Source organism: Heterocephalus glaber, unplaced genomic scaffold (assembly GCF_053883595.1).
Source record: "Heterocephalus glaber isolate CG9 unplaced genomic scaffold, H.glaber_assembly_v1.0 deba00001465, whole genome shotgun sequence".
NCBI lineage: Eukaryota > Metazoa > Chordata > Mammalia > Rodentia > Bathyergidae > Heterocephalus > Heterocephalus glaber.
In genome coordinates, this window is record NW_028258312.1 from 19776270 (window position 1) to 19800121 (window position 23852).

The 23852-nt window shown below is 38.1% G+C and overlaps 1 protein-coding gene across 6 annotated transcripts in view; it reads left to right on the top strand.

The window, feature by feature from the left end:
• Window positions 1-23852, top strand: part of Kiaa0825 (KIAA0825 ortholog) — a 382237-nt gene that overhangs the window by 242582 nt on the left and 115803 nt on the right. The gene's annotated exons all lie outside the window — the stretch shown is intronic.

The window sequence follows — 23852 nt, forward strand, 5'->3', positions numbered from 1 at the left end:
GTGTTATCGAGGAATTTGGTAAATGTAGTTCAAATGCCCCAAGACACAGAAAATAACCATTACTCAGGAAAGTTCCCTTTTGTCCATTTCCAGCATGAAATTCACATTCATTCGTGGGTTTGTCTCTGAGCTTGCTATTCTGTTCCATTCATCAGTTTGCTTGTTTTTGTGTCAACCCAAAATGATTTTTAATATTATGGCTTCATAGTACGTCCTAATATGTAGCAAGCCAGTGCTTCCCTTCTAGGTATACTTAGATGCAAGTGGCTATATTCTTCCATCTAAATTTTAAAGTATGTTTGAAGTCTTCAAAAAATCTAACTGGACCTTTGTTTGCAAAACTGATATATTCAGTTGTATCTGACACTGTCATATGTTGCCAGATGAACAAAAGATATTCAATAGGATGATATTTTAAATAATTTTAAATAGAAACAAAATATTTCATTTCCAAAATTCTGTGACTCTAAATTAAGTGAAGGATAGAGTTCCTTAATTCCACCATAAGTTTACAGTCTATTTGAGAGCATCCCTCAAAAAAAAAGACAAGAATATCTATGTAGCAGCTTCCTAGCATTCTGGAGGCCAGACGACAGAAGGAAGAGGAAGTTGGATGGAATGGGATGGGGCGACAGGACAGATTTCTTTGAGATCCACTTGAAATGGTCAGATGTGGAGCGTAGACAGAAAAAAGAGAAAGATAAGGGACAAGTGGCTTTGAAGATAGCAATATAGCAAATCACAGAGACTACAGACAGGCTTCTATGAAGCACCTGCTATGAGTCACTAAGAGGGGAGAAAAGAATTTATTCACTTAAAATGGTAGTTCTTCATCAGGGCCTATTATAGCATTACCTCTCCACTACTACCACTGGAGGACAGTTCTTAATGTTTGCAGACACATTTGGTTGCCACAGCTGGAGGAGGAGAGGTTGCTACTCACATCTAGCTTGTAAGGCCAGGGATGTTGCCAAACATCTTACAATACACAGGACAGCCCCCATGACAAAGAATTATCCAGCCCAAAATTTTGGTAGTGCTGAGGTTGAGGAACCCTGCTGTAACGTAACTTTCAGCCCTGTTTGCACATCAAAATCACCTGGAGATATTGAAAAGCTGCCAATACCCAGGCCTCAGCCCGAGAGATTTTCACTTTATTGGTTGAGGGTCTTGGGCATCAGTTGTTTTAAAAAGCATCTCAGGTCCACTGCTATGGATCTTTGAAGTTGAGAGTGGGAGAAAAATCAGACTGGAGGAATATTTTTCACTTTGCCCTTTTTCATTCATGTCACTTTCTTATACATATGTCTATACTTTAAATGACACATAACGAAAGAAAATTCTTTGGGTCATGGTGTGTGTGTGCGTGTGTGTGTGTGTGAAATCATTTGACTTCATATGATTGAATTCAGGAAGATTATTTGTAGATAAATTATCACATTTTCCCCTTATGTCCACCAAAACGATCTATGTTTTGTTAAAACTGCCACATGATAGAAGGAGCATAATTTCAAGCTCAGCCTGGGCAACTCAGTGACTTCAAAAGACCCTGTCTTAAAATTTTTTAAAAAAACAAGGAGGGGGCTGGATATACAGCTCAGTGTGAAGGCCATGGGTTCAATTTCCAGTGTCACAACACACAAAAGTATATAAAAAATTAAATTCCATATATGCCTATTTTAGGTTTATGTACAAATCTACTAAAGCAAAAAATTATTGCTTATGATTAACTTCTCTCTGAGGATGTTTAGAAGTATAGTGTAGACATAAACTAAATTGTCAACACTTTTGTCAAGTCATCCAGCTACTTTGTATGATTTGGACAATATCTTCTCCTCAAAATACTGACACGGTCTGGTTTCTCATGTGCGGGAGTCCTGTTGTTGATTTTGAAATAGGCTTCTTTTTCCAAACTCCGAATCTACAGAGCAGCTGGTGGTGTTTAGTGATCGTCTGCACCAGTACTCTCATCTTTGTAGCATTTAAAATTAATTTTTCTCATCTTGGCACAGGAGGAGCTCAAGTGTGCCCCTTACCTCATTACCTGAAATGCTACAGTGGCACTAGCAGTGTGGGGTGTGCAGGAGCAGCTATTGAAGCATTAACAGTCGTAGCCTGAGATACAGCACAGCAAGTGTCACACCAGGAGAGATGTGGCCACACTGCACTGGGGATTCCAGATCTCCTGTAACATGAATATAACATCAAGGGACCTGGCTGAGGACACCCTTTCCCCCAACAGCACATCTCTGTATGCAAAATATGAGTGTGTCATGCCTAATACACATAATAAATGAATATTGAATTGATCCATGTAAAAAAAACGAAACAAAACTGGAGCTGAACGTCCAGAGTCAATAATCTGGTCATCCCCAAAGATTTACCCTTCTTGCATTTATGTGTCATTAACAGCCCACAAAAAAAAAAAGTTTACATTTTACCATAGGAAAATACATTGCATTTCCTGTACAGGGGAAAGCATTTTGAAGTGGAGAAACCTGGGGTTTTCTTCTGGATCTAGTGGATGTGTTGTTTAATATTCTCTATTTATGATCACCAGGCATTAATCATCCCTTACCTGGAATCCAGTAAAAAAAATGCCCACAACTGGCCTTCCAAACTCCAGTTTCATTCTTCTCAAATCTATCTATCATTCTGATGCCAGCATGAACCTTCTAAAATATAAAACTAATCCTGTTGCTCTTCTGGCCACCAAGAGTGGCTGTGCAGACTAAGTTTCTTGTACAGATATAGTTTGATGCTTTCCAGTCCCAAGTCTTCATTCATGTTGTCCTGTCTGCCTGACACACTTCAAGTTTCCCCTTTTTCTAGTTATTCCTACTCACACTTTAGGATGTATTTCAGCAATCCCCTAAACCAGGAAACTGCCTGATTATAGGTGCCCCTCTTTAGTCTGCCTGCCATTTTTATTATAATTGCCACATAAAATGAAAAGTATCTGGCCCCGCCTATGAAGATAGAGATACGATCTTTGAAGGAGGGTATCTAATCCTAATTATCTGCCCTTGATACCTAACATGATGCCTATCAAAGAGTAGGCATTCAGTAGGGAACAGTATTGAAAGGAATAGGGAGAGAAATGAGGCAAAGAAAGGTTGAGGAGAGAAAAAGAGGGAAAGTAAAAAGTGGAGCATGGAGAATCAAATGGTTAGAAGAAGGTAGGGAAAGATTGGGAAGGAAGACAGAATGATGGGTCCACTGGATTTCTAAAATCTAACCCATTGCAAATGTGCTTGTGATCTGTACTATGAGGATAGTCCATGTAGCTTCTACTTATTCCAAGTTTTTCTCTTTTGTTTTGTTCTGTATATTGAGCCACAGTCATTATCCTTTGGGTTTGTATGGGTTATCTAGCAATGGCTCTCTAGTAGAGGGGCAAAATCAAAACCATGAATTAGGCTTCCAAATCTCTCTACATTTTACTTTTTCTCACAAAACTTCACTGATTTGAAATTTTTTATAGTCCATGTTAGTCTCTTGATAGGTCCTGAGCAGCTTATTTATTACATGTCACATTATGTTTAAATAGAACAAATTTAATTTGGTAAATTTTTAAGAGCCTGTTAGTAATTCATGCTTTATGATCTTTCGTTACTTTTTAAACTTTTTTATTTTTTATTTTTTGTATATCTTTTAATTGGTACATTTTAGGTATACAATATAATGACATTCATCATTGGAGATATGCTCCTTTACATACTCTCTTGGTTCTTATTTTTCCCTCTTCCCCTGCCCTCCCTTCAACCCCTCCATCCCTCCCTATTTACAAGGACTTTGTTTCCATTTTTTCATTTTCTCATATTAATTCCATTCCCTTCTTTCCTTTCCCCTACCCCTCCCACTTCTGCTTCCCCTTTGCCCCTTTTCTTCCTATTTCACATTATCTATTATACCTTTTAGTCCTTATTTACACTTTCAGCTTCTCATACTAGAGAAGCTATTTGATATTTACACATGTGTGTCCTATTTATTTCACTTAAGAGTATCACCTCAATGTGCATCCATTTAGCGATAAATGTCTCTAATTTCCCGTTTTTGATGGCTGAGTAGTACTCCATTTTATTAAAAAACCACATCTTCTTGATCCAGTCTCCAGTTGATGGGCATTTGGGTTTTTTCCAAATTTTAGCTATTACAAACTGTGCTGCTATGAACATGGGTGCACATATATCACTGTGGTGTGATTCTTTTAATTCTTTGGGGAAGATCCCCAGCAGAGGAATAGCCAGGTCAAATGGGACTTCCAGTCCTAGTTCTTTGAGGTATCTCCATACTGATTTCCACAGTGGTTGCACCAGTCTACACTCCCACCAGCAGTGGAGCAGTGTTCCTCATTCCCCACAGCTCCGCCAGCATTTGTTGTTGGTTGATACTGACAGACAGAATGCAGAAGATCATCAAGAAGGTCATACACCCTGATCAAGTGGGATTTATCCCAGGGATGCAGGGATGGTTCAACATATGCAAATCAATCAATGTAATACACTATATCAATAGAGCCAGGGACAAAAATCATATGATCATCTCAATAGATGCAGAAAAAGCATTTGACAAAATCCAACATGCATTTATGATTTAAAAAAACCCTACAAAAAATTGGAATAGATGGTCTCTACCTCATTCTGATAAAAGTCATCTATGAAAAACCAACAGCCAATATCATACTAAATGGTCAAAAACTGAAATCCTTCACACTAAAATCAGGAACAAGACAAGGATGTCCACTATCACCACTCCTGTTCAATATAGTTCTGGAAACATTAGCCACAGCAATTAGACAAGAGAAAAAAAAGGGATAAAGATAGGAAATGAAGAAGTCAAATTGTCATTATTTGCAGATGACATGATACTCTACATAGAAGACCCCGAGAACTCCACCAAAAGTCTTCTAGACTTAATAACCAAATTCAGTAAAGTACCTGGATACAAGGTCAACACACAAAAATCAATAGCTTTCCTCATTACTTAAATATCAGTGCTCTACTAAACCTGCCATTTAAGTGGCCTAGGCTTAAATGTAAAATCCCAAAGGAGCAGGATTTTATATTTTATTTTGATAAAAATAAAGGAATCTTATTGAAATCACTAATTTATATTATGTGCCCATTTTGTTTCCATCTTAGAGAAAACTAAAGGAAATCTGTAATATATCTAGTGATTTCCCACTCAGAGGCCCACATGGGAACAAAGTTGAAAACAGAGGAAATTATTCAGATAATTGAAGACAAAATAGAATTGTCATTTAATTTTAGGTGTATAATTTTCATAGCTAAAGAAGTGCATTTCAATTTCTTTTACTGTCAAAAATCTGATCTAAGAAGTAGTGACCAGTCAAGATAGAAGTTATTTCCAACAATAACAAACCATGACAAATACAAAATTGCCTAATTTCCTACACCCCCCAGCACAATAAATGTTGATGGAGCACTAAACTTGGGTTCTTTGATTTCAAAATAAAACTCATGTTAGTGCTAACCCATTTTTTAAAAATCCTTTGGTAGCATCACACGATGTCATTGACATTATCTTTACTGGATCCTTGAAAAATATAGCAAATATTTATTAATGGAACTTGGTGTTTCTAGATTGCAAATTTTATGTGTAATTCTCTATAGGGAAAAATTATAACAGTATGATGAAATTATAAAATGCTGCAACCAAAAATACCAATATATATGTACTTATCCTCTTTATACATTGAGATTTTTAGAGGCAAGGTAACTCATTAACTATTTTTTTTACAACTTCAGTTCTTCACTTTTGTATATTGGGATTATTATATCAATATGTCTCATTGTCTTTCTGGCAGTAAACTTTAACCCTGATTAAATTAGTACTTTATTGACTCCTGCTTCAACTCATTAATATGTTGGGAAGTACATGTCAATTCAATGTCTCGGAAACCAGGATCATGAGATAGTTTGAAGCTAATTGTCACCCCCTATACATTTTTATTAGATACTCTTTCAGTGTCACATATTCATATGATGATTATCAAACTTGATATTGTAGTATAACAGCATTATAAAAAAAATTTTTAATTTGCTGAACCAAAATTCCTAATTCAGTTATCTGTAGGCTTTTAACAATGAAAGTATTGAAGTTCACTATTCCAGCCAACCTTCAGTTTTCTTAGGCAACTTTGATCTCTCCTAAGGCATTATAAATATTCTGAGTTAGCACATAATTTAAATAAAAACAAAATTAAAATGATCAAGTTTTTAGATAGGAATATGAAAAAGAGTGGAATAATAAAGACAAAATTATGAGAAACAAGATAAAACCACCTCTCCAAATACCTATGTACTAGTATTACAAAAATATTTTATAGATTATTAGTTTATATAGAATCTCTGTTTCATGTTACATTGAATTATTATTTTAAACATTAACATCAGACTTTCTTTACGATCTTTCTTCCTCTTAAATTTATATCTTTCTAGTTTTGCTTATATTTGTCTTATCATTCCAGTGAGTCTACAACTCACAAATAAGTTGAGAATTTTTTTGCAGGTCGATTGTTTAGAAGTTAAGATGACTTTTTAAAATATGTTATTAAATATTTGTAGTTTTGTTATAATATCAATATACTAATGTTACAGTAAATTAGAGATTCTCAATCCAACCCATAAAATCCATCTTGGCCTATATTAAGTAAAACTATCAAACTAGCATTCTAAGGGGGGATAAATCAACATTTATGATACTTTGAATTTCAAAGTCAGCAGGGAATCTCCCCCTTATGAACCACAGTCATCATGGTATTGCAAAAAGCTTTTCTTTTACTATTTTCTTTCTTGAACCAACAGAAATCTGTACATCTCCTCCTTTATGTTCCCTATACTCATCTCCTCCTTTAGTTTAGTGTTTACTCCCTTTGGTTAATGTCTCAGCTTTTCTTTGTTGCCTTCCTTATTGCTTTATATAATTATGGCTCAGCCCCAGTAGGCCACCTCTCATTTTGGTGTTTGGGTCTAGGATGAACCCAAACACCAAAATGAGACCCAGAAACTATCCATCCTGCCTGCTGGGCTTTTGAGAGGCCACAATAAACAAAGCTCCCCTTCCCCACTTGGGCTGTGAATAGTTTGGGAAACAGCATCAAAAGTGGCTGACAATCTCATCTTTGCTCTGTGAGAGACAAGGTGGGGTGTGGGTTTCTGAACCCTACTTATCCACCTAGTCCCTGGCAGATCACAAAAGGAAGAACAATGGAGTTGACATTGCTGCCTACTTAGCAGTGGTTTGAACGATCTCTACTGCCCTTGAACAAAGTAAAGAAATGGAGAGAAGCCAAGGGCATGGCTGCCAAAAGGATTCCCATTCTTGCAAAGTAGGAGCAGGGAGAAAACTGGAATTTCTAACTTCTCTCCCAAGAATACCTAATAGACCCCTCTGGTGGCAGGCCCTCCTTATTCCTTTCCATATTTTACAACAGCAGTGATCCATCTGCAAGTTAGCTAGCAACCTGTAAGACCTTTGTCATCTCTGGATAACCAGCCCCGATCTTCATTACTTTCTATCCAGCCCACTTCTCATGTGTGTCAATAGGAAGTAAATTGCCCCTCCTCTTCCTTTGCATGAACTTCTAAGTGTGTGTGGATTTAGAAGAGGTCAAAGCTGCCTACAGTTTGGTCTCTGTACTTGGGATAGCCTGCCATCCACTCCATATTCCACACTGCACTTACATTACCTTTTGCTTGCATCTCCTCCCTTACCTCCTCTGCAGACTGTGGACTCTGATCTCGAACTAGCAAATGAAATCCATGACCCCTTCTGGTACATGGTTGTGTCCGTCCCCACCCCTGCTGCCCCATGCTATTTATCTGTTCATACCCTGATTCCATGATTCAGGGCCACTTTATCAGAGACAAAGCTTTTGGCCATCCTCCAGAGCTTGCCCAAATGTCTCTTTTTTTCTAGAAATATGTTCTATTTTTTGTAATTATTCTTCACTTCATTTCCCTTCTCCAGAGCAGGGACTATTATGTCTATCCTACTAAACAAATTTATTTTAATAAGATTCATTCACTTATCATCTAACCGTAATGATCACAGTGACATTTTCTAAAAACACTACACAGACATTTCCTCAAACCAGTCATTGTTAAGTGAGAACAGTCCCACCAATTAATAATGTCTGGCTTAAAAAAATCTCCTAATATTATAAGTTGCAGAACAAATCTTTTCATTGAGGCTTGTCAATCTCCACAGTCTCTGCTACACCTCTGGCTTCCCGTAACAAATGAGCTTGCACAACCAATGTGGCCTTTTCCATCTACCATGTGGAAAGAGCACCCCATTCTACCAATTCTGCTTTCTCAGGAAAGACGTCTGAGTTAGTGAAAGAAAGGAAGCAGAGAGAGGAAGAGAAAAAAGGGAAGGAAAGGGGAGCGGAGGGCAGAGGAGGAGAAGCGAAGGGAAGAGAGGAGAAAGGAAGGAAAGAAAAGAAAACCAACCTGGGCAACTGAGAAGCCTGCTGAGTAAATAGTAAAGGAAACACCTATAAAGTTAAATGCAACTTTAAAACAATAAATAACACAAGGCAGGATATTGAGCAATATTTGCCATGCCTATAACCACGCACATTCTTAGTCCAATTTTCTTTCCTAGTTTATGGAAAGAAACTCATTAGACTCTGAGTTAAACTTCTATACATTACTACACACTTCATAAAGATATTTCATTTTTCCTGGTGTGCTTCCAAAGACCTAGCATGCAGCGAAGGTTTTATAGTCCTGAGCAGTGCAGCAGATGTCATTCCATTTGCCTAAGTCCTGCTGACATTTGGAGATGTGGATTAATTGAGCTACAGAATGAAATTTAATTAAAATTAAATACAGACTTGGCCATTGTATCTGTTCATTTCCTGCACTCTAGTGTGTGTATTTGCAGGCGGCACCATAGTTAATTTGTTTAATCAGGATGCTCTGTGGGGGAAGCTGCACTTTGCTTTACACTAAAAGACAGGGTGTGGTGGATGCCAGGTTGTATTTCATTACACACAAGGTAGCTGTGTAAATGGTGCTACCGATGAGCCTCAGAGGGCTACCTGGCGGAGCAAGGTGCCCCCATATGAACCAGTAAAGGAACAACTTGTCATAGACAACTCTTAGTGATGTCTTTCAAACTGACATTACATGACCACGGGAATCTCATCTGTTACCCATTAACATGTTGCCATAGTATTTGTTCATTCAGATATCCATTCATTCACATATCCATTCTTTCAACTGTATGCTAGGCCCTGAGTTTAAGGGATACACTATTGTTAATAGTAATCATATCCTTTTTAATAACCACAGTTGGGAAGGTTTGTGCTTCTCGAAGATGTATTTTTAAAACAAGATAATATAGTATTTTTAAAGCTCATCTCCAAAATAAGGAGAAACTGAATTCGTGTTCTGATGAGATTGTTCAAGGCAAGTAGGACAGGTCCCACCCTTCCTATGAGGTCACTTTCTGGGCCGGGGGAGCTTTCCTAATTTTTGCAGTGGAAAATGAACTCTATTCCAACAACTTTCCATAGCACACAGGACCTTTTCTTTGTGTTTTATCTGTATATCTTCCTAAACCCCCTTTCTAGATTTCCAGCTTTTTGACAGTATCTTTTTAATTTGGAAAAATGCTTAGTCCAGTGTGTCATCTCCAGAGTGTGCTCAAAGATTTTTATCCGAAGTGCAAGCATTGTCAAATATGTATATTCCTGGGTAGTAGAATTTGCTGTTTGACAGTCTAGCATCACTCCTTCCATTTTCAAGGCAATCTCTCTGCACCCCTAAGGTGGGGAATCACTCCTCCCACGCCTCTGTGCCTCAGGGGAGACAGCTGGAGGCTGAGCCACCTGCCTAGTCTCTTTGATTGGTTCAGAAGTGGTCCCATGACCCAAGCCATCCAATAATACTAACTCTAAGGCTTTCATTTCCTTTCTGTTAGACAAGGAAGGATACAGCCCATGAGTTTCCTCCTTCTATGAGGGGAGAATTATCTGAAAATGGACAACCCAAAGGAAGCTCTACTGAATTAAGGAAGATCATCCTGTTCCTTTGCCTTCTGTTATCTCAGTCAGTGAAGTTTTGCTTAAGTTTATTCCAACTGGCTTTCTGGCTGCAGATGCAAAAGAACAGTATCTGACCAGCCTGATGATAACAGTCATAATGCCATAATCACTCATATCACACTCCCTATCCTGTAAGTTCTTCAGCAACAAGGGTTTGCCTCTGGTCTGCTGGCTGACTAACTAGCTCAGTGGCTGGAACATGCACCCCCAATAATTATTTTTGTTGAAATGAAGGAATAAATGTAAATTCAGATGGTTATGTGACAATGCTGTGAATAATCCTTTTTCTTTTTTGTAAACCTGAATAAACTCACATTTTTCTCATTTTTCTTTATTACTCATCTTTATTTTTCTTTATTATTCATCTGACTGAAAGGACCCTAGAAGGTCACCCAACATTTTCTAAGGGTGGGTTCAACACTCTTATATTTTGTGATACAGCCTCGTACCAAAAACATCCTGGAAAAGAAACACCATCATCCCATTCTGTTATGTATGCTGGTGTTAACTATCTTACCAGCTGGAAATTGTTCATTATGTTCTTTACACATTGTATGTACCCTGTGAGTTTTTGTAAATTCTACGGTAAGCTTTTTCTCAGTTGAGCTATTGCTTCTAGCTGTAGACTCAGACTGGCTCAATAAATGGGCACACCATATTTTTTTCTGGCATGCATTTTCTATTCTGTTCAATGGCACCTATTTTATACGAATGGTATTCTATTAACCTTGAAGTTATGGCATAGTAAACCTAACATGTTTTTTCTGCTTGCATGTTTCTTTTGTGGATTTTATATTACTCTTTTCCAACCTTCTTCATTATCCATAGACACAATGATATTGATGAGAATGACAAATTATAATTAACCTCTGGTGTTTTTTACCTTCTAATACAATTACATTGATCTTTACAATGACAATAGGAGATAAATATTCCCATCTCAATTTTCAACATAAGATGGTGAGAGAGCAGAAATCCAAACTACAGTCACCTTCAAGAAATTTGCTGAGCTGTAGAACATACAGAAACCTAAGAAGAACTTACAGTATTTCATAAACATTTTATTTGTGGAATACTATTCAGAAATCTTCCCAGTGTTACATTTTGCTTGATTAATATAAGTGGATCATAATAAAAGTCTGTCCTTACACATACACAAAAACACATATAATAATAATTAATGTGCTGGGGATTTAGCTCAGTGATACGGTGCCTGGCTGGCAAGTGCGAGGTCCTGAGTTCGATCTCCAATACCAAAGAAAACATTAACATTTTTTGAGTTCTTACAACGTAGAAGTCGCACAATAAGAACTTCAGGATTTCTTTCTAATTTAATATTTATAACAAGCTTATGAGATAAGTACTATTACCCCCATTTTACAGATGCAGAAACTGAGACAAAGAGCAGGTCAGTAAATTACCTAGTGAAGGTCACAAAGCTAGTGAATGGTGAAGCCAGGATTTGAACCCAAACAGCAAAACTGCAGGGCCTCACTGCTTATCCACCCAAGAGAATATTTAATAAAACAATTTGCTCCCTGAATTTATTTTTTGTGTCTTTTTTGGCCAATGAATATTTATCAGGTATCCACCCTGAGCTAGTCACTTCACTTGGATCTGGGGATACTGTAGTAAGTAAGGCAGAAAAAAGTCTTTCCTCACAGATTATATTCCATATAAACTCTGAACCAATCAGTGCATTCAATCTCCCTGGCCTCTGTGATTGGCTCAGAGGTGAGCACATGATCCAAGCCATGTGTAAGAAATGCACATTTTTCTGAAATGAATAACATGTCATTTGTTGAATCTAAATTCTAAATTGTAGTAGGGTTTGGCATATTGTTTCCAAGTTGGGGGCTTTTTTGTTTTTGCTGATTGATCTCATTGGAGACCAGAAAAGTAAGTTACTAGGTTAGAGAAAGGAATGTCAACTTTCATACTTCTTTGATTCATTGATCACTTCTGGACACAGGTTGAATGATAAATGTGGTAAAAAAAAAAAGAAAAGAAAACAAGATGTCTATTATATCTTTACTTATCTCTCAGTGAAGAGACTAATGTGAATTATTGAGCCAGGCACTCTGGAAGGAAAGTAGCCATGTCTAGTTCATCTTAACATACCCAATATGACCTATCACATACTACTTTGTATGTGATAGGGGCTGGCCAAATATTTATTAGGTGAACAAACAGATGAATGAAGATGTGACAGCAGGATTTTGACAGTTTTGCTGATTTTATACTTCATTTATTCAACAATATGTATTGAGCACCTACTATGCCCATGACACTGAGCTATGGACTTTGAGGAGTGAGTGGCCTTTGATAAATTTACACCAGAGTTCAAAAAATCAAGTTTGCACAAGAATAATTAGTTGCCAGGTTTCCAAAACCTTATTTATAATAGGCACAAATAAAATATGAGTGGGAACTCTCTGAGAAAAAGATGCTGACTGAGAAATGGAGCACCATTTGTTCACCAGAGTACTTCGGTTCTCTGGATCAGGCTGCTGATACTCACCTGTGCAGGTGTGGCCAAGCAGTTAGGCAGGTCCTGACCAATAGCTCTCTGTCTTGGCATACATTATGAACATTCTCCTTTCACTTGGGACTGCAGCTGCTTCTGCCTGTTAGTATCATTTGGCCCAATGCCTTTGCTCTGAAAGAGCCACCCTGTTTCTATTTGCAGCATAGCAGACCAGCCTGTCTGCTGCTGTGGTTTCTCAGCAGTCAACAACTTTGCCACATTTTTCTAAGATTGGAAATTCAGTGCAGAGTGTTGCTGCTGCCCTTCCCCTGGTGGCTGCCTCACTTTCTTCCCCAGACAGCAGTTGCCTGAGTGTTCTGCTGCCACCTTCCCCCACACCCATCCTGCCCGGAGGTGCCGTGTTGTGACAGTGCAGTCAGTGATGGTGAACTGGCCACTTTCCAGGATTGCGCCTTTGGTGCTCCAGACTCACAGAAAACACACCGTGATAGTTGTACTCATAACTTGTTTTCTAAAGCCAGTTAAAAGGGAGTTGGAGAGTTGTTCTTAAAAATCTTGCCTGAGATTCAGAACCACAGCAAGGTGAGGGAGGCATCTACTCCATGAGTCTTCTTTAATTTGAGATTTTAAAAGAATAATTATTCTTCCACTTAAAACTGAGCTTGAGTTGACTTGGACACCTTGCTGCTCTCTGGGTAGTATTTAATCCTTACACACTTCTCAGCGCCATGATGGGTATGGTAACAGCCAAGTATTTGAAGCAGAGTGAATATGAAAGTGAACCTCCACTCACATAACTAGCTTGATATCAACACAGCCTCCCTTGCTTTCTTCATATTGCTTCATTGGTTCACTAGCTCATCGATATTTATTGAGCATCTACTGCAATAAATCTCAAATCTTTGAGCTCAGGACTCTTAAGTTTTAAAAATTATCAAGGACCCCAAAGAACTTTTGTTTGCATGGATTATTTCTATCAATATTTACCACATTGGAAATTGTCTTAGTTACTTTCTTGGTGCCAAGACACAGTACCCAACACTCATAATTTAAAGTAGGAAAGGTTTATTTTGGTTCACAGTTGGTTGAGGTTTCAATCCCAGTCCATAGCTGGATCTAAGGTAGGGTGGCCTGACAGAGAAGAAACAGCTTATGGCATAGCAGGCAGGAAGCAAAGCAAAGATCAAAGTAGGGGGGATATGTATCCTTCCAGGCAGCTCCCACAGTAACCACCTCTTTCCAACCAGCTTCATCTCCCAACATCATACCCACCTATCAGTGGTCTAATCCTGTATCACACCCACAATTCAGTCACACACCCCCAAAAGCCCCACCTATGTGGACATGAGACTTAGGAAAGACATCTAGACATAAGCAAATTAAAACTGAAATGCTTTAAAAGTATTTATTTTGCTTGAAAATAGCAATATACTGATTATATATTAACACAAATAATATATTTCATGAAATAAATATATTTAAACCGCCCCCCCAAAGAGTAGTAATAAAAGTGTCATTGCTTTACATTTTTACAAATATCTTTATCTGGCTTAATGCACCTGGATTCTTTTCTGTATTGAATCTGCCTTGATATTTTACTTTTTTTTTTTATTAAATTCTTTTATTGGTACATTGTAGGTATACAACACAATTACATTTCTCACTGGGAATTGTACCTTTACATGATGCATCTTGGTTCTTATTTTTTCCCCATTCCTAGCCCTCCCTTCACTCCCTCCACCCTTCCCTATTTACAAAGACTTTATTTCCATTTTTTCCATTTCTCATCATTTTTCCTTTCCCTTTTATCCTTTCCCCTGGCCCTCCCACTATGCCTACCCCTTTGCACCTTTTCTTCCTATTTTGCATTATCGATTATTCATTCTAATCATTGGTACATTTTAGGTAAAAAATATAATGACATCCATCATTGGAAATTTGCACCTTTACATAGTCTCTCTTGGTTCTTATTTTTCACCCTTGCCCAGCCCTCCCTTCAACCCCTCCATTCCTCTCTATTTACAAAGATTTTCTTCCTATTTTTCCATTTTCTCATATTAATCCCACTCCCTTCTATCCTATCCCCTAGCCCTCCCACTTCCTTCCCCTTTGCCCCTTTTTGCCCTATTTCACATTACCTATTATACATTTAGTTCTTATTTACACTTTCAGTTTCTCACACCAGAGAAACTATTCGGTATTTATACATGTGTGTACTATTTATTTCACTTAAGAGTATTGCCTCAATGTGCATCCACTTAGCTATAAATGTTTCTAATTTCTCATTTTTTATGGCTGAGTAGTACTCCATTTTATAAAAGAACCCCACATTTTCTTGATCCAGTCTCCAGTTGATGGGCATTTGGGCTGTTTCCAAGTTTTAGCTATCACAAACTGTGCTGCTATGAACATGGGTAAACATATATCACTGTGGTATGATTCTTTTAATTCTTTGGGGAAGATCCCCAGCAGTGGAATAGAGGGGTCAAATGGGACTTCCAGTCCTAGTTCTTTGAGGTATCTCCATAACGATTTCCACAGTGGTTGCACCAGTCTACACTCCCACCAGCAGTGGAGCAGGGTTCCTCTTTCCCCACAGCCCCACCAGCATTTGTTATTGGTTGATTCCATGATAGCAGCCATTCTTTCTGGAGTGAAGTGGAATCTCAGCATTGTTTTCATTTGCATCTCTTGAATGACCAGTGATGTTGACCATTTTTTCATGTATTTATTTGCTATTTCTACTTCTTTGTCTGAGAAATGTGTGTTCATTTCAGATGCCCATTTTTGGATTAGGCCTTTAAATTTGGGAGGTCTGATCTTTTTAAGTTCTTTATAGATTCGAGATAGTAGACCTTTGTCTGAGGAAGAGCAGGTAAAGATTTTTTCCCACATTGTGGGTTGTCTCTTCACACTGCTGGTGGTTTCTCTTGCTGTGCAGAAGCCTTTTAATAAGAAGAGATCCCACTCGTTGATTGTTTGTGCTAGTTCACGGGCAACTGAGGTTCTGTTCATAAAATCTTTTCCTACACCGATGTCTTGAAGAGTTCTACCTCCACCTCTGTTCCAACTGGTTCAGAGGTTCTATTTTAATATTTAGATCTTTAATCCATTTTGATTTTAGTTTAGTGCATGGCGAGAGATATAGGTCTAGTTTTAGTCTTTGGCAAGTTGAAACCCAATTTTTCCAGGACCATTTATTAAAGAGGCTATCTTTCCTCCAGTGAGGGTATTTGGCTCCTTTATTGAAGATGAGATGGCTGAGTGTGTCTGGCGTTGTTTCTGCAACTTCTAATCTATTCCACTGGCCCTGAGGTCTGTTTCTTTGCCAGTACCAAGTTGTTTTTATCATAGTAGCTTTGTAGTATAGTTGCAGGTTGGGGATTGTGATACCCCCTGCCATGTCTCTGTTACCTAGAGTTGCTTTTGTATTCTGGGTCTCTTCTTGTTCCAAATGAATTTTTGGATTGTTTGCTCAAGGTCCATGAAGTATGCTGCTGGGATCTCAATTGGAATTGCATTAAATCTATATAGAAGTTTTGGAAGTATGGCCATTTTCACTATATTAATCCTTCCTACCCAGGACCAGGGGATGTCTGTCCATTTTCTGATATCATCTTCAATCTCTCTTTTCAGAGTGCCATAGTTTTCAGAGAAGATGTTTTTGATTTCTTTCGTTAGGTTGATTCCTAGGTATTTCAGTTTTTTGGATGCTATTGTGAAAGGAATTATTTGCCCTATTTCTCTCTCAGTGAGTCTGTCATTCATGTAGAGGAAAGCTATTGATTTTTGTATGTTGACCTTGTAACCAGCTACTTAACTGAATTTGGTTATTAAGTCTAGAAAACTTTTGGTGGAGTTCTTGGGGTCTTCTGCAAAGAGTATCATGTCATCTGCAAATAATGACAATTTGCCTTCTTCATTTCCTATCTTTATTCCTTTTATTTCTTTCTCTCATCTAATTGCCGTGGCTAATGTTTCCAGAACTATATTGAACAGGAGTGGTGATAGTGGACATCCTTGTCTAGTTCCTGATTTTAGTGTGAAGGATTTCAGTTTTTGACAATTTAGTATGATATTGGCTGTTGGTTTTTCATAGATGGCTTCTATCAGTTTGAGGTAGAGATCATCTATTCCAATTTTTTGTAGGGTTTTTATCATAAATGCATGTTGGATTTTGTCAAATGCTTTTTCTGTGTCTATGGAGATAATCATATGGTTTTTGTCCTTGGCTCTATTGATATAGTGTATTACATTGATTGATTTGTGTATGTTGAACCATCCCTGCATCCCTGGGATGAATTCCACTTGATCAGGGTGTATGATCTTCTTGATGATCTTCTGCATTCTGTTTGCCAGTATCTTATTAAGGATTTTTGCATCTATGTTCATTAGTGAGATTGGCCTATAGTTCTCTTTTTCGTTTGGGGCTTTGTCTGCTTTGGGGATCAAGGTGATGCTTGCTTCCAGGAATGAATTTGGGAGTATTGCTTCCCTTTCAATTTCATTGAAGAGTTTAAACAGTAGTGGCAGCAGTTCCTCTCTAAATGTCTTGTAGAATGCAGCAGTGAAGCCAGCAGGGCCCGGGCTTTTCTTAGTTGATAAGTTTTTAATTACATTTTCAATTTCATTGGTTGATATTGGGTTGTTCAGAATTTTTAGGTCTTCTTCGTTCAACTTTGGTAATTCATATGTATCTAGGAATCTGTCCATTTCTTCTATGTTGTCCATCTTATTGGTGTATAGGTCCTGGAAGTAGGCATTGATGATCCTCTGGATTTCTGCTGGGTCTGTTGTAGTTTCACCCTTTTCATTCTTAATTGCATGGATTTGGGCCTTTTCTTTCCTTTTTCTGATAAGGTTGGCTAAGGGTTTGTCAATTTTGTTGATTCTTTTGAAGAACCAACTCTTGGCTTCATTGATTTTTTTGTATCGTTCTCTTAGTCTCCATTGCATTGATTTCTCCTCTGATCTTTATAATTTCCTCCCTTGTATGAGCTCTGGGGTTGTCCTGTTCTTCTTTTTGTAGAAGCTTGAGGTTCAGCATCAGGTTGTTTAATTGGGCTCATTCTGTTTTCCTAATATGCATATTCACTGCTATGAATTTCCCTCATAAGGCTGCTTTCATTGTGTCCCATAGATTCTGATATGTTGTATTGTCATTGTCATTTAATTGAAGGAACTGTCTGATTTCTTCTTTAATTTCCTCTGTGACCCATTGCTTATTCAGAAGTGTGTTGTTCAATTTCCATGTGTTTTTGAAATGTTTTGAGTTCCTTTTGCTATGGATCTCCAATTTCATTGCACTATGGTCTGATAATATACAGGGCATAACTTCAATTCCTTTGCAGTTACTTAAACATGTTCTGTGAGTGAGTATGTGGTCTGTTTTGGAGAATGACCCATGTGCAGATGAGAAGAATGCGTATTCTGATTTTGTGGAATGGAAGACTCTGTAAACATCTGTTAAGTTCATTTGTTCAAGAGTTCGATTGAGTTCTAGCATTTCATTACTTATTTTTAGTCTAGTTGATCTATCTATTTGTGACAGTGGGGTGTTGAGTTCCCCCACTACAATTGTATTAGTGCATATATGACTTTTCATGTCCATTAGTATTTGTTTTATATAGTTGGGCGCACTAGTGTTTGGTGCATAGATATTTATGATTGTCATCCCTTCCTGTTGGATAGTTCCCTTTACAAGGATGTAGTGTCCTTCTTCGTCTCTCTTAATCAGTGTTGGTTTGAAATCTACTTGATCTGCAAAGAGGATAGCAGATACTCCTGCTTTTTTTCGGGTTCCTGTCACATGAAGTATTGTTTTCCACCCTTTAACTTTCAGTCTATGAGTTTCCTTTTGAATTAAGTATGTTTCTTGTATGCAGCATATTGTTGGATTTTGCTTCTTGACCCATTGTGCCAGTCTATTTCTTTTGATTGGTGAATTGAGACCATTAACATTGATGGTTATAATTGAAACATATTGACTTGTCATTGCCATGACTTTTTCTTTTTGTTGGGTTCTCCCCCTTTACATTTAATTTCTTGTCATGCCAGATGGGTTCATTCTGCTTTGCTTCTGGGGTTGTGATCCTCAATGTCTGTTCCTAGGATATTGTGTAAAAGTTTTTGGAGTGCTGGTTTGGTATTCACGAAGTTCCTAAGGTTCTCTTTGTCATGAAAGTATCTTATTTCTCCATAAATTTTGAAAGATAGTTTTGCAGGGTACATCAGTCTGGGTTGGAGGCTGTTTTCTTTTAGGGCTTGGAATATGTCATGCCAAGCTCTTCTTGCCTTGATGGTTTGTGTTGAGAAGTCTGTTGTGATTCTGATGGGCTTTCCTTTGTATGTGATTTGTTTCTTTTTTCTCTAACTGCTTGTAGAACTTTGTTCTTCTGTTGAGTTTCTGGAATCTTAACAATTATATGCCTATGTGTAGATTGTTTTTGATCAAGGCTATTTGGAGTCCTATATGCCTCACTTATCTGTATGTCAAGCTCTTTTCCCCTGCTTGGGAAGTTTTCTGCCATTATTTCTGTGAAGAGATTTTTTATGTCATCTGCACTCTCTCCTGTTTCTTCATTGACTCCAATCAGTCTTATGTTATTCTTCTTTGGATCATCTAGCAGCTGCTGGATGGATTTCTCATGTTCCCTTATAATTTTGAAGCAATTTTTCTTTTCCTTGTCACTAATTGCAATCTTATCTTCTACATGTGACATTCCATCCTCACATTGGCTCATTCTGCTGTGTAGACTTTCAATGTTTTTCATCTCCTGGAAATCTATTTGCATCTGTTTTATGGATTCCATTTGTTTCCTATGTTGAGATTCCATCATGTTCCTCAGCTCCTCTCTAGATTTATTAATCATGTCTTGCACTAGGGGCACAATTTCTCCTTTTATCTGAGAAATTATTTCTGATTTCATTTTTTCCAGATCCCCTTTTGTTGCCAGTTCAGTGGGTCCAGGTGGTTGGGTATCAGAGTGTTCCATCTCATTTCCCTTTGAGGTTGCTGTAGGTGATCTGGAAGTCTGGTTTTGAGACTTATTTACATGTTTTCTCATTTCGACTGGGGGGGGGCAGCTGTTGGCGCCTGCACAGATTACCTCCTCTGACCTGGGAGAGGTGGGACAGGGGCCGGGAGCAGCAGTAGGGATGGTGGCCCAAAAGCCCTTTCCTGTGGGCTGGGAGCAACAGGAGGGATGGTGGCCGGCAAACCCCTTCCTCTGGTCCAGGACCAGTGGGATGGCGGCTTAGAAGCCCCTACCTCTGGGCCAGGAGCAGCGGGACTCAGTACCATGGTCTGGTGGTCCGGTGTCCTCTGTGTCTTTGTAGTGTGGAACCAGGTGGCTGTATAGAGGAGCAGCGGGGGGTCCAGTGGATTGTTGCCAGGGCGCGGGCTGATTCGTCATGTTCCACGCCACTCACGACCTTGTTAGGGTGTCCGCAGACCTGCCTGTCTGCAGCAGGCTGATTCGGCGTGTTCCACGCCACTCGATATTTTACTTTGATTGAAGAATGTGAAGAAAACCTGGTTTCACATGTATATAATTGGAAAAAAGAGGAAGATTTTTATTACTGTTTCTGGTAGTTTGGGATATTCTTTTTTAATACTGCACCAAAACTCAACAACTGATAGTTTCTTAGTTTAGTTGCAGTGTAAAATCTGAAACTGTATTTTACAATTTGTGTCACTGACCATGTAAGATTAAAAAAACATCATGTTTTGCTCATTTGGAAACTACTGACCTACTGAGTTATATAGATGTTCAAATATTGATATATTTATTATACAGTATTAAAATATCCCTATGATCTCCTCAGAATAAAATTAAATAGTAAGAATCTGTAAAGATTATGGTAGTAGATGTAAGTGTTCCAAAATTCTGATATTGCTTGGATGGTTGAATTTTATCATTGTCAGGAAATGGTGCTAATTGTTTTCCTTTAAAAGGCAGTCGTGCTTTGTTTCATTTTTTAAAAGTCTCAACCAAATACCTGTCAGTGGGAGTTTTTCCATGTAAAGCTGATATTCCATGGCAAAAGTAACGAGTTTACCCTGCACCTCAACATGAATGCTTCTTCTCTAGGTAACATTGTACTTGAGGATTGGACTGATGAGCTTTGTGTGTATTCTCATTTCATAACACAGCATATGAAGACATGCCTGTGCAAGAATCATGATTCAATAAAATTGATGATCCTTTTTGCTGCTTCATCAAGGGCATTCCTAAGTGAGGATGGTTTTTTATTTTTTAAATATGAAAGCATGTGGCAATGAATCTAGTCTGGTACCACTGTAATGACTCATGTAAGCACTAGCGGTTTTACTTACCATTGCTTTTGCACCATCAGTGCAAATCTCAACACAATGAAAAAGGCCAATAACATTTTAGTATTATTATTTAAATTGTTTTGATTTCTTGGAAAGTTCTTGGGGGCTCGTAGTGTCCCATGAGCCTCACTTTGAGAGCCACTTATGTACTGTCTGCATAAAATTGTGCCAGTGATAACTCTAGGCCAAAACCATAAAAATATGAAATACTTTGTGACATACTAACCTGCTTTCAAAATGTTATAGTGAGGTTGGAATGCATGATATTGCCATTTTTGTAAGCATATTTGAATATTGGCATTTTCACATGGTTGAACCAATAAAACAAAATGTATGTGCAATTATGTGTTCATGTGTATACAATAAATCATGTCATACAAATGATGTAGATTTATGAGAATACAAATTTAGTCCACAACCAGCATGAAAGATTGGAAGGGTTTCTAAGCTGGGATTAGAAATGTACTGGTGGAAGAGACAGAAACCTTTCCAAAGAGGAGACATAGTATGAGTAAAAGTTTAGAAATGGATATAAATGCCAATAAAAAATATTTATGACCTATATGAGGCACAAAGCCCTGATTCTGAGGCTTGAGACATAAAGAAAAAATGATACTGGGGGAGGAACAGACAATTTGAGCCAGTCTCATAGAGTATAGTGTGGAAAGCAAAGCCATACAAGTTTTTCTACTCATTCAGTCAACATACATGTATTAAAGGTTTTCTATGCGTCAAACACTGTGCTGAAGAAATCACAGAATTCATAGTTTAGCCGTTGAACCAGTTTAGTAGTGCTTATCCTAAAAAAGCTGATCATAACATATTTTTATGTGTGTGTTTAATGTAATATCAGAACACAGATAAGCAATCTAATTCAGCTTGGGAGAAGAGAAGAAAGATTGCATGTAAGAGATGATTTGTGAGATTGAATGAAAAGAGTAATAGGAACTGGCCAGATGGGAAGTGGGGAAGGCATATGCCAGGCTGAGGAAATTGCATTGGCAGAGACACAGAGATGTGGAAAAAACTTGGCACTGTTTGAAAATAGAGAGTGGTTCATTGTGGTGAGAAGGTAGGCACGTGGAAAATGTGGTTGGAGACGACATGGTGTACACCATTTGGAATCGGATACCAGTGATCCCTCCACCCAATATTTTGGTAATTCATTCGAAGGGTGTTGTATCAAGGCTGTCCTCCCAGATCAGAAGATGGCCTGGAGGTGGGCAGTACTTCAGACCTGAAAACCAGGTATTACAAAACTGGACTTCCCCACCCTGAGTTGCTGAGACTAGAATCTGCAGTGCAGCTGACATGAAAAGAAAGTAAACACTTTGGAAATATTTGGCAGCATTGGTAAAATATGTTAAGCAAGTATGTATGTGTGGGAGGGAAAAAAAAGTGATCACTTTTAATTTGATCCTCTGAGAGCAGGGTGGTGGCATGAGAAAAATGAGACATATTGAAGAAAAGAGGCTTGGCAAGAGAGGATAAGTCTATGTGGGGATGTGTTGAGTTTTCTACTGGAAACTCAGGGAGAAAGTCAAGACTAAAGCACAAATTTGGGAGTCATAATTGTACAACTGATTTTTAAACAAATGGTAGAAAATGATCACCAATGGAGAAAGCATATGGAGTGGAAAGAAAAGACAGTGCCATGGTACAGGAATCCTATTCTGGTTAAATTGAGGAGAAAAATGGATATTAAGTGGAAAAAGAATGAAGAAATCAAGTAGTTTCCCAGGAAAGAAGTGACAGGGCTTAGATGAAGAGACAACAGTCAGGGAAATGGAATGAAAAGGGTCAAATATGACAGACTATTGAGTAGAAAGAATCTCTACTCAAGAGGACTCGGGTACCAGACTTGGAAGAAAAATATGAGCCATGGGCTATTAATGTTGCTGTAGCTCTATGAGAAATAAAAGTCCTTACTATGCTATTTTCTTTAAATGGATATCTTGTTTTTATATTTCTTTGAAGATTTCAAAAGTGTTTACTGGCCTAAGAAACCCCCCCACACACACACACCAAATTCCATGAAAGCTGGACACTTTGAGGCACCATGTACAATTCAGCAATAAGGTTCCAGGTTTCCTTGGGTTCAGAAAGGACAATGGGAGACTTCTCTAGTTTGGCCTCTGAGGGTCTACTTCAGGGGAGTGTAGCAATACCTGACTTGGTTGAAAATGGAGTTCTCATAAGGTTATATGGCAAAAGCAAGCAATTTTAATGAATGATTATCTTCCATTTGCTATATTCCCACTTCCCAGACTACCCTGTGTTCTTATATTCTTGCCCTCACTTTGAAAGCCCTTTATTCCCAATCCCATCAATCATACTTCACTAAAGATCTTTAAAATCTCACATTCACCAAGACATCTACACTTATGCATTCCTTTCCCATTTTGTTCATTCCTATATTCCACACCTATATCCTTTGATAAACTGGCAAATGTTCATTTGCCATTATTTACATGCTTTTAGTTATTTTGAGCAGTTATATGAGTTTTAGCAATACCAAATGCCCACATTCAGCTCATTCTTTACCTTTTACTTCCAAAGTATCTAATATAATTTAGACCCTGGTAGCTACTTAATAATCCTTAAATGAATAAGGAGATATATACATATATAATTTCTTTGACTTTTTTATACATATACATGTATTTATGCAAAGACTATTCAGTGAACACTTACCTGTATCAGTCACTTACCTGACACTGGAGCAAAATACCCAACACATACAACTTAAAGGAGAGAAATTTTAACTTGGCTCATGGTTTGGGGGTTTCTATCATGGTCAGCTGGATCCAAGGCAGAAGCAGCATGGTGGAACGGCCTGGTGGAGAAAAGCTGCTCACCTCACAGCAGCCAAGAAACACACAGGAGGAAAGGTGGAGCTGAAGACAGGACTACATCCTTCCAGGTTAAGCCCTACTGTCCACTCC